Raw genomic sequence first — 9,677 nt, 5'->3', positions numbered from 1 at the left:
AACTGTCTCCTGAGCGTGATGTCACAGGCAGGGTCATTTTCAAAGTGCTGTTATGTGTAATAAGTAACTACAAGCTTTCCAGTTAATTTAGATGCAGTGTCTGTTGTGGATTTGCAATTTGGCAGGCAGAGTTCTAACGTTTTCTTGCCTGATCTTTTTCAGTACTGTCTGCAGCCTCATGAGAGAGCTGTTAGGATTCATCTCCATTTCACAAATGAGTGCAGTGCGACGAGAAGTGACTCATGCAAAGACACAGAGCCAGTAAATAAGAGAACACGCAGAGGTAACAGTAATTCCTTAAGGAAAATCTGAGTAAATGAAGTATAAAAATGACAGCACAAGCCACCCATCATTTACTTTACTTTGATTTTTCTCTACATATTTATAATTTTTAAAAGATGTATTCATATGTTTATTTGAAAGAGAGCGAGAGAGGAAGAGAATGGTTGGGGGCGGGGGGGGGGGGGCAAGGAGAGAGAGATTCCCAAGTGGACTCCATCCTGAGCTCAGAGCTGGAGGCTGTACTCGAGCCCAGGACCCTGAAATCAAGATCTGAGCCAAAACCAAGAGTCTAACCCTTAACTGACTAAGCCACCTAAGTGCACCAGTACATATTTATAAATATAAAAAGGGAAGCTTGCAATTTTATATGCAAATATACATTTTAAGTGAGATTTGCATATTTGATATTTTATTCTCTTTATTTCATGGACTTACTGTGAGCTATCATGCCAGTCCTTAAGTAATCTATGAGAATACTTCTCATTGCCAAAAATAACTAACCACCCTCTCCTCTACCACTTTACCCATTTAGTTAACATTGTGTTTTGGAACTTTATCAGGTCCTTTAAAAGTTATTGTGAGTATTAGTAATGACCCCATACTACTTACCCCTTTGATGGTGGCTGAGTTATTTAATTTTTTCGTGTCTGAGTTTCTATATGTATAATTGCTGCAATAAATAGCTTTCAGAAAGTTAAATTACATTATCGCACTAAAAATGATAACGGACATAATAGCGATAATATGTCCTTTTGATGTTTTCAAGTTGTATCTTTATTATTATTGAAAAACAAGAAAGCTTTGTTAAATATTGTGCTTTCATTTGACGATGTTGCTGTTTTCTGCAGGGAGGAGGCATTCCGGTGGGAAGCATGCTGTAGACACTGAGTCAGGGAATCATATGAGTAAAAGGTGATTTTTAAAACTAGTTGGAATCTGCGCTGATAGCAGTGGTTCGTAGCTTATTAACAAAGCAGTTTTTGGTCAAGAGATTTCAAAATACCTCTTTTTGCTGAATTTTATTCTCCTGAATCTGAAGCAGATAAAATATATGATTATCATCTGTGTTTTCATCCATGACTCAATAGCTCGGCCCTCCCTCCCCTCCCTTCCTCTACTCTCAGAACATTGAACACAGCAGGCATTGAGGATATGACAGTAACTAAGACGGGGGTCTTGCTGTGGGACCCGTGCTGAGACCCAGAGTGTGGAATAAATGTGCCCGAGGCCACAGACCCTGTGACGTGCGATCAGCATCTCAGAAGACAGGCAGAGCAGGGGAAGGGTCTTGATGTCTCTTGTTCCCTGTCATCCCCTCACCTGACCGTCCTCCTGAGCCCCCTGGGTGAGGATGGAGCGCTGTGCTCCAGGTTGCCCAGGACAGAGACCATCGCCTCCCTGGGGACCCTCCCTTCCACAGGGCTCCCATCCCATCGCTCCCCCTGCCATTTCCATCCTCTGTGTTCCTGCCTCCTGGGTCTCATGCACTGTACGTCCTCCTGTCTCCTCCCCCTTCCGTTCAGCTCTTCCTGCTGCGCTTCCTGCACCAGCCTCCCGTCTCCCTGCCTCAGTCACCCTGTCCCAGCCCCACGTGACATTGAACACTTGCGTTGTTCCTCGGGTTCCTCACCCCACTCTAGGAGGTGAAAGTCTCATCAGCCTATTTCAGAGATGAGCAGTTTGAGGCACAAAGAAGGGAATAATTTGTGCAAAGTCACAAAGAGTAAGAGGTGGAGCTAGGATTTGAACTGTGGCTCAGTGCTGGAGTCCATGCTCACAGCTAATCCATGTGGGGCCTTTCAGTATTTATGGAAAGGCTGCATTGATCACATCTTCTCCTGCCCAAAAGCCTTCAGTGGCAGAAAGGATAAAGGAAGTGATGGGTCCTTAGTCTGGCAGCGAGCACTGTTTTGACCTCACTTACCAGTTGTCCAATCTCCGGGTCCTGTCTCCTTGCCTTCTTAGCTTTGCTGAAAACGTTACGCACCCCACCCATCAGACCATTGCTCAGCTTGCTTTCTCTATCCTTCACACTGCTCTGCAATCCTACTCTCCACTCACAGGAGACAAGGCTTCTCCCCTACCCTACCCTGCCCCCTGCTGCTGGGAGGGTGTTCTCTGCATTTCCTTAGGAACTCTCCCCAGCCCTGTCATCTGTGCTGGCTGCACCGCCCTCAGCCCTGACCTGGCCTGTTCCTACCACTGGGATAGCAACCTGAGTTAGAGACTGCGTTATTGTATTCCCAGCGTTGAGCTTAGAAAGTAATGGAACACACACACACACACACACACACACACACACACGATAGTAGAGCAGATCTCAGGCAGAAAATCTCAAGTGAGTGATCAGAGCCACAGCAGTGTGACATAGCGAATCAGGGGAACTCCATGTAACTGGATATTCTGGACTATTCGTATTGGATCGAAAAGCAGGTTAAAACATAAAAGCATAGAGTTAGATGAAATACAGACATGAATTAGCCAGCAGAAACTCAAGTAAGTAAACTCTCGATAGCGTCATTATGAGAGTTATTTCAGGGAGCTGTTTTGGTATGTCATAGCATTTCTCTTTCTGGAAAAAAAGTTCACAGTTTATGCTTTTGTATAGCTTATATTTTTCTAAGAGTAAAAATTTCTCAGTAGTGATTTGTTTACTTAATTACAAGTTCAGAGCAACAGGATAATAACCATGTGAAGAACACCTCCCTAGGCATTATTCATCATGCTTTGCCGTTCTGAATCCATTGGCTTCCTGCCTCTTTTTTTTTTTAACTAAGATTTTTATTTATTTATTTGAGATCGAGATTGAGAGAGAGAGAGCAAGCAGGTGGGGAGGGCAGAGGGAGAGGGAGAAGCAGGCTGTCCACTGAGCAGGGAGCCCCAGGCAGTGCTTGACCCCAGGTTCCTGGGATCTTGACCTGAGCCAAAGGCAGAGGCTTACCTGAGCCACCCAGGCGCCCCGTGCCTCTGACTTTTACCGCCACCCAGTGGTGGTTGGGAGCATTACCGTTTCATTGGATGACGGAGCTGAACTAGGACATTGTCAGGGTGCTGTGCTGGGTGCTGCTTTGTTCCAGACAAAATGCAGGTAAGCAGCAGGCAGAGAAGGAGTGTGCAAAGGGACTTACTCTATTGTATTATATGTTCATTGTGTGAACATTGAAGTTAGGAAAGAATTAAAATTAAAACTATTACTGGAATAAGGTGCCTAGAACCTAAGATTCTGCCCTAAAGCACAGCTGGGTCGTGAGGCCAGCGGCTACAGATGCAACAGGACAGACGTCCGGGCTCCTGCTGCCCTGGGACCGATCCAGCGCTGATGGGCCCCTGGGGGAGGAGCGGGCATCTGGGGCTGCCTGCCTTCTCCTGACTGTCCTTCTCCAGCCCTAGCGCGGCTCCGGCACGGAGTAGATGTGTGGCTGCGGAAGGAAGGGGTGAGAAGAGAGGAGAGACATCGGGGGCACCAACAATAAATTGTCAGCACTTTTCCTTATAAAAGAACAGCTTGAGTTTTAGTATCTTAGAGCTTTGGAAAATTAGCACCTTTGTTAGGGGTACTTTGAAAGGATATGAAGGGGGTGTGTCTGCAGGTTTGCGTGTTGGTCTCACTGTGTCCTGCTTCCCCTGTATTCAGTGGAAGGAACGAGGAAGCACAGTCCTCTGTCAGATGATTGGCTGAAGGTGTTATGTGGGGTCAGACATGACGTGAGCCAGTCGTGATGCTGAGGAAAAGGTAGTTTGTCACCTCCTGAGTCATGAGGAGACCGATTTAAAATGAAGAATAGCTCAATTGCATAGTATTATGCGTACTAAGCAAATCGGGGTGAAGACGCTGAAATTAGAATTCGACGTTGTCTACAAGTAACCGGGCACACATGCTGGTCTGCCTGGAACAGTCTGGCTAACTCCTGGGGCCCCGTGTGATTATTCTCAGAATGCCTCATGTCTCAGTACTGTTCTTACTTAGATGACCAGTTCTATACAGACTCTGTGTAGTCCATAAATTTGAAACACAATTTTTCTAATTTTTAATAAAAATTTTGAAAAGTATTAAAACATCATATCTGAGGATATTACCTAACCTTGATTTTTTTTTAAAAAGAGTTTTTGTGAGGTATAATTGGCATAGCATAAAAATCATCCATTATAAATGTGTGATTGCATGGTTTCTGGTAAATATTTGCTTTTTAAATCAAGATGGCAGTATCACCTTAGAGCACTTCCATCATCCATAAATGTCTCTGTACTTGCAGCTAGCCTTCGCTCCTGCTTCTAGTCCTAGATAAGCCACTGATCTGCTTTCTGTCTTGAAAATTGGCCCTTTATGGACAATGAATATAAATATAATCTCAGAATATGTAGTTTTTTTGCATGTGGCTTCTTTTACTTAGTATAATGCTCTTGATGGTCATTCGTGGTGTACCATGTATAAGTAGTTTTGTGCTTTATATGACTAGATACTATTCCATTTTATAGATATACAGCGTTTTGTGTATTCATCAGTGGGTGGACATTTCAATTGTTGCCAATTTTTGGCTAGTATTTTGGCTAATTCTGACATGAATATTTACATACATGTCTTTGTGGGGACCTTTGTTTTATTTTTCTTAGATTCCTAGAAGAGGATTTGTTGGGTGTTTTGGTGAGTTTCTGTTACCTTTTTATATTATTGCCAGAGTGTTCTCCAAAGTTGCTGTATCATTTGTTGGGTTTATTTCTTGACACTCAATTCTCTTCCTCTGACCTGTAGGTTTTCTTAACACCAGCACCACACCAGCCTTATTACTGTAACTTCATCTTTCTGCAGCTTTGAAATCAGGTGCTGTGAGGCCCGCCCTGCTGTCCCCAGGACCTCATGTGTCAGTGGTAAGTTTTCCACACCCTCCGTTGCGGCATCATCGGTAGCATCATCCAAATCAAATTTTGGGTGTGCCCCTCCCCCCACTGCTTCTGCGAGGTGGCCATCACAGTCCTCCAACTTTGTTCTTTTTCAAAATTATTTTGTCTATTACAGGTCTTTTGGGTTTCATGTCAATCCTGGGAGGAGCTTGTTAATTTTTGCCCATGAAGCCTGCCGCAGAGAATCTTCAGTGGATTTGGTGAGATTCACCATCGTGACACTGTTGAATCTTTTAACCCATGAACATGGACCCTCTCTGCCTTTCTTTAGATATTCTGTAATTTTTCTCCTCATTGTTTTGTAATGGTCAGTATACTAGTTTTGATCTTCTTTTGTTAATGTAATTCCTCCATGTTTTATTCTTTTTGGTTTTATTGTAAGGAAAATTGTTTCCTTCATTTCACTTTCAAGTTGTTCATGCTAGTACGTAGAAATATGACTGATACTTTGTACATCGAATGTCAATGCTAAAGATATTTAGGAGTTCTAGTTTTGTTTTGTTTGCATGTAGATTCCATGGAATTGTCCACATACAGCTTCCCATCATCTGTGGGTAAAAACATTTTAACTTTTCCTTTGCAATCTGTTAGATAGCCTTAATTTTTTTTCTTGTTGTACTTTCTAGAACCTTTAGTACCATGTTGAATCGAAGCGTCCAGAGCAGACATCCTGTCTTGTTCCTCGTCTTTAGGCAAAAGCGTTCAGTCTTTCAACATTAAGTATGATGTCACCTGTGAGCTTTCACAGATGCCCTTTATCAGGTTGAGGAAGTTCCATTGTATTGAGATTGTTTCTTCTGCCAGCTCTGGAATATTCTCTTCTCAGCTGTAATGCTTTTCTATTGCAGATTTTTATTATTATTATTATGTTCAGATTTTTAAAAAATATCTGTTCTTTTTTGGGGCACCTGGGTGGCACAGTGGTTAAGTGTCTGCCTTCGGCTCAGGGCGTGATCCCGGCGTTCTGGGATCGAGTCCCACATCAGGCTCCTCCGCTATGAGCCTGCTTCTTCCTCTCCCACTCCCCCTGCTTGTGTTCCCTCTCTCGCTGGCCGTCTCTATCTCTCTCGAATAAATAAATAAAATCTTTAAAAAAAAAATCTGTTCTTTTTTGTAATTACTGTCTACTTCTTTAGATCTCTATTTGTGGATTAATTGTTGTCATACTCTCCTTTAATTCTTCAAGCATGGTTTTCTATGGTTCTTTGAATGTATTTGTAATAGCTGCACTGATGTCTTTGTCTGCTACAGAAAATGTCTGGTCACACTCAAGGACAGTTTGTATTGAGTTGTGGGGGTTTTCCCCTTATAGTGGACACACTTGTGATTCTTTACCTGTCTTGCTAATTTACTATTGAAAAATATTTTGTTGCAGATATATTGTAGCAACTGTAGGTTGTGATTTGTCCCCAAAAGGTTGCTTTCATTGCTGCTTGCATGCTGAGAACGTAGCTGGGACTAAATCTGTGATATTATATCCCCTATGGTATGGGCCTGCTCATGACTCTCTGTTTTCTTTTTTAATTATTTTATTTTTCAGCCTAGCTTCCTGGGGATCTCCCCATGTCTACATAGCTTAGTGGTAGTCACCATTAGATAGGGATTGTGGTCAAGCACTTTGGTTGAGACTTCCATCCTCTGCCAGATCGTTATGTTGTGTGTATCGGGTAATACATTCATATTTTAGGCACTTTTGAGTCTTACCCAGCTCTTAAATTTTGTGAGGCCCTTCATGTTTGCTCTGCTTATGCCTATGGCCTCAGGGTCAACCAGTAGTGTTTGGCTGGCTTGGGCTCTATTGAGTCTCTGCTAAGCGTGCACACAGCTTCAGGCAAGCACACGCTTGTTGCAGCCACGACCCCAACCCCAGACCAGCAGAGCCCCTGGCTTTCCTGCTTGCACACCACACAGCTTGTCCGCTCCCCTTCATGTCACTCCCCACCCCAACTTAACTCAGCTCCTTACACTGTGTAATTTTATTGCCTGCCCTCATGGCCCATCCTATCTTGGCAGAACCTTCATGCCCATGGAGCTGGGTATTGGGAGGTGGGTGAGGAATGGGATCGGCTCCAGGCAAGGGCACCAATGTTGTTTCCTGAATTCTGCAGCAATCGAAGGACACGTCCGTCAAACTCTGCTCCACATCAGTGTCGACAGCAGTTTGTCTCCTGCTGGTTTGTCTGTAATTTCACATAATCGTGGCCACACTGCTGATATTATTTATACCCTGTTTTGATAATTATCATTTAAAAATGATAAAGCCGGTTTGTTGTTCATAGTATGGAATATCCAGAAATGATTTAAGTCACCTGGTTATTTTCATCTCGTCTTTCCGATTTGCATATATACTGTACTTCTTTTATTATTATAAATATGATCCTGTGATATATACACTTTTTTCAATACATACTTGCTCTTACTTTATAACATTTGCATTTTCCATGCTGTTCTAAACTGTCTAAATAAAATTTGAAGCCGATGTGAAATATCTTGTGGAAATATACTTATTTGACTTTTCCTCTCCTCTCGCACATTTAGACTTCGTTAAGGTTTTTAGGGGGAACGTGTACATAATTGAAATCAAGTATTATTTTGTTAGAGATATTTCCTAGAGAAATAATATCAAGTGAAATAGCAGGGTTAAAAGTATGATTCATATAAGGCTCATGAGGCATGACCCGCCACCGTCATTGCAGTGGTCGCTGGCTAGAGCTCACAACAGTGACCATCTGGGATCCCCCTGGGCTTTGGGAAGTCCTCACCACATTCACTCACTGGGTACAGCGATTTTTTAAAAATAAGTAGGTTGCAGTATTTGTACCAAAGCTTATAGTTATTTGCACTTGAGAAATATATGCAAGCTTGTCAGCAGAGAAGGGGAGGAAAATCAGCAGTAGATAATAATTCTTAGTCCATATAAATATTGTTAGTAGTACAGAGATGACATCCATCTGACAGGTCAGCATGAGTTCTGCATTCTATTTTAAAGGTTTTCCTCCTCCCAGATAAAGTAAAACTTTATTTTACAGTTACAATATTGTTAAATTAAATCTCTAGAGGATTAAACACGTGTAAGTCTGGAGGTCTTAAAATTTGATGCACATATATTGCAATATTAAATAAAGTATATTATTCCCGAATGGACAGGGATACGTTTTCTCTTCTCAACGAGGTAGGATCTGAAAAAAAAGCTGACAAAAGCAGGACAGTGAAATTTCATACTTAGAACTGTTTTAGAACTTACTTTAGTTGATGTAAGTGTTTGAAACTGAAAGTGTAACAACAAAGCAGCTAAACGTGTACCATTGTGTTGAGAGGACTCAACGTAAAATTCAAAGAATATGAGCATAAATATATAGCCAGATTTGTTTTGTTGATGTAAACTTAGCACATAACGTTGTAGAAGTTTCTGGAGTGCAACATTACAGTTCAGTATTTGTATACACTACACAGTGACCACGACCATAATTCTCGTTGCCACCCAAATTTCTAAACATAAGATTGAGTTCGTCTTTGTCTTCTTAGCTAGAATGTCTCCATGTCAGATGTTCAGGTGTGTGTGCTATGAGGGTCGCAGTGCCGTGGGATGTGGGCACTGGGTGTCTCTGTCTACACCTGAGCACATGGGACCAGAGTGGTGAGTGACCGTCGCAGGCGGCATGACTGGCAAGTGGCAGAGCTGAGCTGGGACTCAGGCCCGCCCAGTCTGGTACCAGGGTCTGCCCTGGCCCTGCACCCGGATGTCCCCCCAGTGCTGTGCAGCTTCCAAGGTGACACGCGTGGTCCAGTCTGAGAAGGAGGTGTTGGGCCTCAAGATGGGGCCTATTGTTCTGTCACTTCCGATCGTCCAAGGAAAACACTTCAGCCTCGGAAACGCCAGCAAAGAAACCCAACGTGAATCGTAGTAGCAGCAGCTCTGCCTCATTATGTGAGGACGGAAGGAACGTGGTGGCCGGCTCGGAGCTGCGGAGGGGCCCGTACGGGTGGGGACTGCCCCCCGAGGCAGCCAGGGTGGCTGCAAGTGAGACCCACGCCCGCACCTCCAGGGCCCCACGTGCCCGGCTGGGCTTTCGGCATCAGTGGTCGAGACGCAGCGAAGATGGGGGCGTGAGAACAGCACCATTCTCAAATACCTTACAATAAATTCCTGTGTGGCCTCACCCGTGTCTGTAACGGCCCATCCTCAGCACACAGACTTTCTCATAAAAACAAGGCAAAGTGTAGCTATTTCCCTTTAACAGCACATCTCCAATCATCTTGTGTTCTCTCTTTCTCTAAGTGTGAAAATCTGTCATTGGAAGTCACTGGAGAGGAAAAAAAAAGGACCAGAGCTGGGGTCTTGCTGTTGAAGGTTGAAGGTGACATCCGCTGCTGACTTGAATGAATGGCTAATGAAGGACTTATTTACTGTAACACCTTGTAGACGTTGTACCAGATCACGTCCGTTCAGGACCTGCCTGTGGCTGGTAAGAGAATGCGCTGATCCGTCCTGTGCT

The sequence above is a fragment of the Ursus arctos genome, unplaced genomic scaffold, assembly GCF_023065955.2.
Source record: "Ursus arctos isolate Adak ecotype North America unplaced genomic scaffold, UrsArc2.0 scaffold_3, whole genome shotgun sequence".
NCBI lineage: Eukaryota > Metazoa > Chordata > Mammalia > Carnivora > Ursidae > Ursus > Ursus arctos.
The sequence above is the reverse complement of the archived record's forward strand: the minus strand, read 5'-3'. Positions refer to the sequence as shown.